Source organism: Castanea sativa, chromosome 4 (assembly GCF_040712315.1).
Source record: "Castanea sativa cultivar Marrone di Chiusa Pesio chromosome 4, ASM4071231v1".
Classification (NCBI taxonomy): Eukaryota; Viridiplantae; Streptophyta; class Magnoliopsida; order Fagales; family Fagaceae; genus Castanea; species Castanea sativa.
In genome coordinates, this window is record NC_134016.1 from 50,570,176 (window position 1) to 50,580,486 (window position 10,311).

At 43.1% G+C, this 10,311-nt stretch overlaps 1 pseudogene; it reads right to left on the reverse strand.

Moving 5' to 3' along the window:
* Positions 1 to 8,424: 8,424 nt before the first annotated feature.
* On the reverse strand, positions 8,425 to 10,062 carry LOC142633080 (uncharacterized; annotated as a pseudogene).
* Positions 10,063 to 10,311: the final 249 nt, after the last annotated feature.

The following is a 10,311-nucleotide window of genomic DNA, read 5'->3' on the forward strand; positions in this document are numbered from 1 at the left end:
TTGAGAAGGAGGTTTTGGGGCTGAATTTTTTATGAGTGTATGATTTTTTGAGAAAATGATTTCTAAAATGTTATTTTAATTAATTGTTATTGATCGAAGAATATGAGTTATATTTTGTGGCCCTCTACAGCAGCGGTATTAAAAACCGCCGCAATATAAATGCTTCAATGACAATTCTAATACTTATAGCGGCAGTTTAGTGCACAACATTTTTAATATTAATTTAATAAAATTTGGTAAATCAGATATCAATGGTGAAAAATGTTTTTTTTCTCTTCAAATTTGGGGTGAAGTGTAGTTTTTCCAAATCTCAAAATTTCAAAGTAACAATGACCAAGAGTGAGGTAGTTTTACCAAAAAATATATACAATTTTTTTTAAAAAAATATTGAGATTAAATTTCTGTAAAATAAATTCACTTACACAATATTTTTTATTATTATTGTTTTAAATAAATCCCCACAACCATGCCACCTTGAGAGCTTTGCTGTTGCCTATGTTGCTATCCAACACGGTGTAGGTACATTTGCTAACCCTCTCAATTCTTTAAATGATACCCATGTATTGGTTGACTTAGTCGTAGTTCTTAAAATGCAATGCTGGTTCAATTCATATTTAGATATATGTCCCTTGTCCCTTGGGCTATGCTGGTTCAAGTTCCCTTGGGCGTTGTCTATTTGAGATGCCATCTGTATGTGGGGTGGGCTATGTGTCTTAAAATGGTGAATCTTGAAGTCTTCAAATATATAAACCCTCACAATTCCTTCTGAACTAAAAGTTTTATATTAATTATTATGTGAATTAGTTTAATGCCTTATCATTGCAATGCTTCTCAATTTCGACAAAATTGAACTAGTAACTAGGTATTAGATTCATATTATTTCAATATCTTCTTCTAAAAAAATTATAGATTAATAAATATTAGTTCTGTGAGGACCAAAAATCATATATCAAACTTAACAATTACAACAACGGTTTGTGACTCAAGATCCAAATACAATGAATTTGTAAAGAGGGTCCCAACAACAAAAGTCCTCTTTTCTGTGTCTTTCCTCTCTTATTTATACCCTTTGCCCTTATTATCCCAGCCCTACACCTCTCCATTTACTCTACCCCTTTCTATTGACACCTGTCTGTTCCTTTGTAGTCGGTAGTGGAGAGAAGCTTTAGCTCTGTGTTTTGTACTGTTCAGGTCACTTCTACATTAATGCAGCGGACAAAGCTGGTACTCCCTATTCAATGCGGCCAGAACGGTTGGTCCAGGACATTTAATGCGACGCTCATAGTTATCCAGCCACACCCAGATATCTGTAATATGTCTCCTACATCATCAGTCTCTTTTCTTCCTTTACCCACCCATTCCACTTCATCCTCGGGCCTGGCTCTTTATCATTCTCTGCCCATTAGACCTTTCAATATGTCTTCGGGTCTTCGGCTCTTTGGATCCTCGGGTCTTCGGATCTTCAGCACCTCACAACAGCCCCCTTAACACTTGAGTTATTAACCATAAATTAATAACCAAGTTTTAACTTCTCGGGCACACTTTTTAGTGTATTCTACTTTCACATGTACAGACGTCTTTTCGCTGCCCACGACCCGCTTCTAATGCCTCGTAGTCCACGATGGAGCATTTATGGTGTCAGGCGGCTCATTTCCTGCGCACGTTCTACGGTTGGATGAATATCGTACGGCTCAGATGGCGATCATAATTATGAGCGGGAAAGTTACTGCCCTACCATCATTATTTGGGTTTTCCCACCCCTATAAAAGCACACCTTCAGTCTGGCTGAAGTTCATTTTGGTGTTTTAAAGGATTAAAGGAAGAGAGAGCTCCCGAGGAACATTTTTAAGCAGAGGTGTGTCCGCTCTCTTTTTGCCTCTTTCTACTTGTTTATTTTTCTTCTCCTGTCGTAAGGGTTAATGGGTAGATACGCTAAGTTAGTAAACACGGATGAGGCAAAGGCCGCCTTTAAAACACAATATAGGATCCCTGATGATGTAGACATTCAGTATTGTGAGGAAGAAGAATGTCTACTCGTATCACGGCCACCCGAGTCAGTTTTAATTCCCATGATAGCTTTTATCGAGGGCGGAATGGAAATTCCCATAGGTAGGGTGACTCGGGATTTTCTTATAAACTATAGGCTTACCCCAGCACAATGTTCCCCCAATGTCCTTAGGATTTTAGGATGCGTAGATGCCCTTAATCGAAAAATGGAAACCAATTTAACTTGGCATGATGTAAACTGGGTGTACAACTACCAAAAAGGGGACAGAACCAAATACTATATGAAGTGTAGGGTTCCCGCCGTTAGGTTGATCTCCTGCTTGCCTGACTCAAGCAAAGGAATGGACGAGGATTACCTCATCATATCGGGAAATTGGCATGACGGCTTACACTGTCCTACCCAAGATGGGGTGCCAAGTAAGGTTCCCGAGGACCGACCAAATATTTAGGAATAACCGTCTTTTGTTTATGCTCTTACCATTGATTAACTCTTTCTAACGATTTTACTCCTTACTGCAGACAACTACCACACTGCTCCAAATCTAGCCGCTGTGAACCGTCAAGATTTAAATAGGATTCTTCGATCAGAAATATTCTTACACAGAGACGGGCAACTTCGAGCAGCCCATGTCATTCTCGGCTACACTCCTTCGACCAAACGCTTCCAAAGTCCGAAGAACGTAATCCGAGCCAGGGATATTCGGCTAGCTCGGATTGACGTTGCGGTTCCTGGATTTGTACTACCTACACCTCCTCCCGCAAGAACTCAGGACGCGCAACTTCCCGCCCCTCTTGCCACCAGATTACTTTACCCCCCGGAGCAATCTGCTAATCCTTTGGTAGACGAAGAAAGAGTCTTAACTCCCGAGCCAAATCATCCCGAGGTAACAGAAAAAGACTTTGAAGTTTTCTACCGCACAGACGCTCCTTGCAGCTCTAATCCTTCAACCAGCGCCATGGGCTTCCAAGAGAAAGAACCTGGCCTACTGGCCCTGCTACAAGCACATGCAGGCGATTCTTCCCTTGCGGTGCCTATTCCTCCTCGTCCTATTACCCCAGCCGTGACCCGTACACCTTCCTCGGAGGTTGCGGATAAAAAGAGGAAAAGGGGCCAAAGTAGAAAACATATCATAGAAATCGAAGAAGGGGAGAACCCCGACCCTTCTTCTAAAGATATCAGGGCTGGAAAAGCCCTTTCCAAGAAAACTGCTCACACTGGACCTTCCAAGGACACCAGTGGTAAGCCAATAAGGAAGGCATCCATTTGGCGACCCAACTTCAACCTTAGTTCGGGCAATCCCATTTTGGATGACGCCAACCTTAGGGACTCGAAGAAGGGATCCTCAAGTTTGGTGGCCGAGTGTTTGGAGAAGGCTCTATGTCTCCTAGAAGACATGGCTGAATTGCGGTCTTTCCGCAAAAGGGAAGTCTTCTTGTCCTTGAAATAGGATTTAGCTAAGGTACTTTCCAAAATCTTTAACATTCCGTCTTTATTTCGATGAAAAGTTTAATTTATCCATCTTTCTTAAGTCTAACTTTCTTAATGCCCACACTTGGCAGGCGGTCTAGGCTTCCTTCATGGCTGAGGAATGGGTGGACCATTCATTGGACTTGGCCAGGAAAACTGAGCATAATGTCGAGGTGGCTGTGAAGGCCCAAAACGAAGCTGAGCAAAACCTAAAAGAGACCCTCACTCGCTTATCCGAGGTGGAAAAGGCTCAGAAAAATGCTGAATCTGCTTTGCAGAGCTACGAATCGCAGGCGAATCTTGCTCTTGAGGCTCAGAAGCAAGCGCAAAACAGGCTTGCTCTTACTGTTGTTGAGCTTAAACAAGTGAAGAAGGAGCTAGCTTCCAAGGAGCAGGAGAAGGCTGATACTGAGCAAGCAGCATATGACGCCGGGATGAAGAAGGCAGCTGACAGCTTGACCACTCAACTTAAAGGGGTTGCCAGAGCATTTTGTTTGGAAGTGTGGGGTCGGGCTTTCGATGCTGTCAAGGTAGCCACTGACTCTGAGCTCTGGGCTCCTAACAGTGTTTACTACCCTCCTGCCTTGCATTTAGCTCTTGCTCCCCCCAAGCCTACAAGTGACTCAACTACGCCCCTTCCAACTCCTGATTCATCTGGTGCACCAACAACTGAAAACCCTTCTCCTTCAGCCAAGCCAGTGGATGAAGTAACTGAAGCCGACCAGAATGAAGGAGAGCAGGCGAAGAAGAAAAAGAAAGAGAAAGAGCTAGAGAAGAAGAAAGACAAGCAACCTATTGCTTAGTCTTGTTGTTTTTTTTTTTGTTCTGTCGTGTTATTATATATATATATATATATATATATATATATATATATATATATATATTTTTTTTTAAATGAATGGATGTAAGGGACAGCATGGTTGCAATCTTTTTTGCTATGAATATATTACAAGAAGTAACTATCTGTTCTACTATTATGCGTTTGTCAACACCTTGCCTTGTCATTCAAATGTTAAACTTTCATGCATCCATGCATTGGATCATATCAACCAAAATAGCAATATAAGTCAACGGTTGTTCGTTTTTACACTTATAATTTTGAGAAACAAAGTAGGAAGTAAAGTTAACTTAACCCACCTAAAGATTGCTTAAATTAACACTTAACTGTTTGAGATTTAGACTATATGGTGCCAGCACTTATCCTTTCTTTTGGGAGGTTATTAACCTTTAGGCTTATGACTCTAGGAGTTGTACATAACTCGTTTATAAGTTGTTAATTTCTCTTAGACTTGTGGCCTGAGGAGCCGAACAAGGACTAAGGTCAGTTTAACACTTGTATTTGTATAAGCTGTTAATTTCTCTTAGACTTGTGGCCCAAGGAGCCGGACAAGGACTAAGGTCAGTTCAACACTTGTATTTGTGTAAGTTGTTAATTTCTCTTAGACTTGTGGCCCGAGGAGCCAAACAAGGACTAAGGTCAGTTTAACACTTGTATTTGTATAAGTTGTTAATTTCTTTTAGACTTGTGGCCCAAGGAGTCAAACAAGGACTAAGGTCAGTTTAACACTTGTATTTGTATAAGTTAAAGGAAATACACATGCTAATGAAGCGGGATGAGCATACAACTGATACAAAAGAAATCTCTTTTCTTAATAATAATAATGTCATAGGTTATTTACATTCCAAGGGCGATGAACCACCCTTCCATCCAGATCCTCCAAACGATAAGCCCCTATACCTGCTACTGACGTAACTCTATACGGCCCTTCCCAGTTTGGACCTAACTTACCCCACGCAGGATTTCTCGCTGTTCCTACCACTTTTCTTAACACCAAATCGCCTGGTACCAAGGGTCTTGATTTAACTCCCTTATCATATGTTTGCTTGAGTTTTTGTTGGTAGTTTCCCATCTTCACACTGGCTACTTTTCTTCTTTCTTCGATGGTATTCAAACTATCATGCATCATGTCACGATTACTTTCATCATCATATTGATCGGATTTCAAGGTGGGAAAACCCGACTCCAATGGGATTACAGCTTCCATTCCATATGTCATTGAAAAGGGTGTCTCGCCAGTCGATCTTCGGGGCGTAGTACGATAGGCCCACAGCACATGAGGCAATTCTTCTACCCAGCGTCCTTTAGCATCGTCTAAACACCTCTTTAATCCAGCCAAAATAACCTTATTTGTAGCTTCGGCTTGACCATTTCCTTGAGGATAGGCCAGTGTCGAATATCCATTCCTTATTCCCATATCTGCGCAATACCGACGGAAAGCCTTGCTATCAAATTGGAGACCATTATCAGAAATCAAGGTGTGTGGGACTCCAAAGCGAGTTATAACATTTTTCCAAATGAACCTCTTTGCATCCACATCCCTGATATTGGCTAACGGTTCGGCTTCCACCCATTTTGTAAAATAGTCCGTGTCGACTAGGAGCCATCTCCTATTACCAACTGCCCGAGGAAAAGGTCCGACGATATCCAAACCCCACTTCGCAAAGGGCCACGGACTGGACAACGGATTTAAGGCACCCCCTGGTTGATGAATGTTTGGCGCAAACCTTTGGCACTGATCACACTTTTTAGCATACTCCTGGGAGGCCCTCTGCATGTTTGGCCACCAATACCCTTGAGTCATAGCTCTATGGGCTAATGATCTTCCTCCAGTATGACTCCCACATATTCCTTCATGTAACTCTTCTAATAAGGGCTCTACAGCTTCTGGATGTACACAGAGCAAATATGGCCTCGAGTAAGATCGTCTGTACAGCTTTTGTTCTTCCGACAGCCAGTACCAAGGAGCGCTTCTCCGCACCTTCTCGGCTACCATTTTATCCTTAGGTAATTCTCCGTGTTGTAGGAAGGTAACAATCGGATCCATCCAGCTTGGGCCCACGCGAACGCTATGAACCCGCACCGCCGAGATGCCTGCAAGGCTAGAAGTCAACAAATCCTCTACCATTACCATCCGAGGCAACTTTGAGCCTAGTGATGTGGCTAACATGGCCAATGAGTCGGCATGAGCGTTTTGTCCTCTTGGAATTTGTCGTACTTGAAAACTCTTAAACAAACTTAGCACCCCTTTGACTCGTTCAAGATACTTCTTCATTCTCTCATCTCTTGCCTCGAATTCTCCATTAACTTGTCCGACAACGAGCCGGGAATCACAATACAATTCCACTACCTCGCCACCCAGATGCCTAACCATTTGGGCGCCCGCCAAGAGAGCTTCATACTCGGCCTCATTGTTAGTGGCTAGAAACCCAAGCCTCAATGACTTTTCCAGAACTAGCTTCTCGGGAGTAATTAACACAACTCCAATCCCGGCTCCCTTTCGATTTGATGCCCCATCCGTATAGACTTCCCAACGAGGAATGTTCTCCAGCCCAACATTCATTACAGTTATCATTGTATCTTCTTGATTAGTTTCACTTTCTATGAATTTGGCCACGAAATCAGCAAGAATTTGTCCTTTAATGGCTGTCCGGGGCATATATTTAACATCATAGACCCCCAGCTTGGTTCCCCATTTGGCTACGCGACCAGTGTAATCAGATTTCCTCATGATAGCTTGTAGAGGTAACTGGGTGAGCACTACTATTGTATGAGCTTGAAAATAATGAGGCAGCTTCCTTGTAGCATGTACTACAGCTAGAAGAGCTTTTTCCAAGGGTAGATATCGCTGCTCGGCCTCTTGTAAAGATTTGCTAATATAATATATGGGTTTTTGAACCCCGTCATCATTCCGTATTAGGACAAGACTTACAGTATGGTTCGTGACAGCTAGATAGGCATACAACACCTCTTCTTTCTCCGGCCTTGATAATATCGAGGGGTTCATCAAATATTGTTTCAAATCTTCAAAAGCCAAGTTACACTCATCTGTCCACTGGAAATCTTTCCATTTGTGTAACAAACGATAAAAAGGTCGACACTTATCCGCAGACCGAGATATAAACCTATTTAAGGTTGCAAACATGCCAGCTAGCTTTTGCACCTCCTTAGGATTCCGAGGAGGGTGCAACCCTAATATGGCTTTAATTTGGTCAGGGTTAACTTCAATTCCCCGATGAGTTATCATATATCCGAGGAACTTTCCCGAGCCCACTCCGAAAGAACACTTAGATGCATTCAAATGCAATTTATACTTCCTCAGTACTGAGAACGTTTCGTGTAAATCCTTCAAATGGTCTCCCGTCTTTTTACTTTTGATCACCATGTCATCGATATATGCCTCCATATTACGCCCCAATTGCGAGTCAAACATTCTAGTCACTATTCGTTGATAAGTGGAGCCGGCGTTCTTAAGACTAAAGGGCATTACCCAATAATGGTAATTGCCGTTAGGAGCCTGAAAAGCAGTCTTCTCCTGATCATTTAATGACATGGGGATTTGATGATAACCTTGAAAAGCATCCAAGAAACTCATCCGGGGATGCCCAACAGTTGCATCCACCAATTGATCAATTCTGGGTATGGGGAAGGGGTCCTTTGAACATGCCTTGTTCAGATCCGTGAAGTCAACACAAACTCTCCATTTGCTGTTCTTCTTTTTTACTACAACAGTGTTGGCCAGCCACTCGGGATAAAAACTCTCCTTAATTGCCCCTGCTTGCTTTAGCTTACTAACCTCCTCCTTAACTGCCTCTGCGTGCTCTTGGGATGCGCGCCGAGGAGGCTACTTCCGTGGCGATGCCTTGGGATTAACATTCAAATGGTGGCAAATGAACTCCGGATCAATCCCCGGAATGTCATAGGTTGTCCACGCAAAAACATCAAGGTTATCCTGTAAGAATTGAACCAAATCCTCCCTCTCCAGCGCTGGTAACTTTGATCCCACTTGAAAATATCTCTCCTTATCTTCTCCTATAAATATTTTGTCCAACTCCTCGGCAGAACCTCCATCCTTATCACTTCCCACTTCCCGAGCAGATTTCTTTAATTGCTATGATGGTTCCGGGGTCTCCCCCGTTGATGAACTTTGGCTTGTTCTGATATTTGCAGACATTAAACACTGCCTAGCTACCAACTGGCTGCCATGTAATACTCCCACGGTTCCACGGATAGGATATTTCACCATTACATGTAAAGTGGATGAAACTGCCCCCATTGCATGGAGCCAAGGCCTGGCCAAAATAGCCGTGTACGGTGAATATGCCATGACGACTATAAAGTTAACTTGAACTTTGGTACCCTCCACTTGTACAGGTAGCCTAATCATCCCCCATGGAATTACTTGTTTTCTGTCAAAGCCCACCAACGGGGAGTCATATTTCTCCAAATCCTCTTTTTTCAATTTTAAACCATTAAATAGATCAGGATACATAATTTCTGCACCACTTCCATCATCCACCAGGACCCGCCTCACGTCGTATCCCCCGATGTGGATAGTTACTACCAGTGCATCCTCGTGGGGTTGATACGTGCCCTCCATATCTTTATCAGAGAATCCTAATACCGGCGTCGTCGAGGACCTCATTCCTTTAACCAGCTGATTGTTTTCCTCCATGACTTCATTACCAAAACCGTTTTGCACAGACATGATCCGTGAGGGATCCCCGACCTCTCTTCCCCGCTGCGCCAAAATGACGTTAATGGTGCCTAGAGCTGGTTAGGGAGTATTGCCCCAATACCTCCGAGTACCTTGTTGTCCCCCTTGCCCGTCCGGTTTGGCCAGGAAGTGATTAATCTTCCCAGCTTTAGCTAATTGATTCAAATGATCACGCAATGTCCGACAATCTTCTGTAGTATGTCCCTTGTCTTGATGATAATGGCAATAAAGATTTTGATTCCTCGCGGATGCATCTCCACTCATCTTGTTGGGTGGTCTAAAATACGGTTCATGCCGAATCTTCTCCAATACTTGATGTATAGGTTCCTTGAATAACGAATTAACCAGAGGAGTTTGGGCGGACATTGGGTGATTTGAAAAGTCTCGCTTAGGCCGACTACCTTGAAACCCCATTCCCCGAAGATCCTTTTTCTCAGGATATACCTTCACCTTTCCCTTGCTTTGCATCTGATCTTCTTCCACCCGTTTATACTTATCTATCCGATCCATAAGCTGACGCATATCTACAGCAGCCTTCATTGTCAAGGATTTTCTTAGTCCATGCTCCGTGGGAAGCCCCACCTTAAAGGTTCTCACAGCCACATTTTCCACATCTCCATCAATTTCATTGTACATTTCCCAATATCGATCGGAGTAGGTTTTGAGTGTTTCTCCTTCCCTTATGGCCATAGATAATAGAGCATCCAAAGGTTTTGGGATCTTACTACACGTTATAAAACGTGCCCCAAATGCCCTAGTCAACTCTTCAAAGGACACTAAGGAACCTTCCACCAAAGTATCAAACCACCGCATGGCTACTGGCCCCAAACTGGAGGGAAATACTCTGCACATCAGCGCCTCATTATTCGAGTAGACGGCCATTTTTTGATTGAAGTGACTGACGTGTTCCACAGGGTCAGTCCTTCCATTGTAAATAGTAAATATAGGTTGGGAAAACCTGCGGGGGAGCTTTGCCCTATTTATCCTGGCCACAAAGGGAGATTTTGAAATTTGCCTCAGAGCTTTACCCATTGCATCGTTTCCATCATCATAGTATGCTCCACCGTCACCTTGCGTCTCCTTCCGCTTCTTTGCCCTACCACCCGAAGAAGCGCTTACACGGGCCTCATTGTTAAGAGACTCAAGTGCTGGAAGCTCCTTTCCTCCAAATTTTGCTTCAGAACTGTTGCTGAAAGAACCAGAAGGGCTTTTCCTTCCCCGTTTCTTACTATCTAGACACCTACGTAAATAATTTATCTTTGACTGCATTTGTTGCAACAC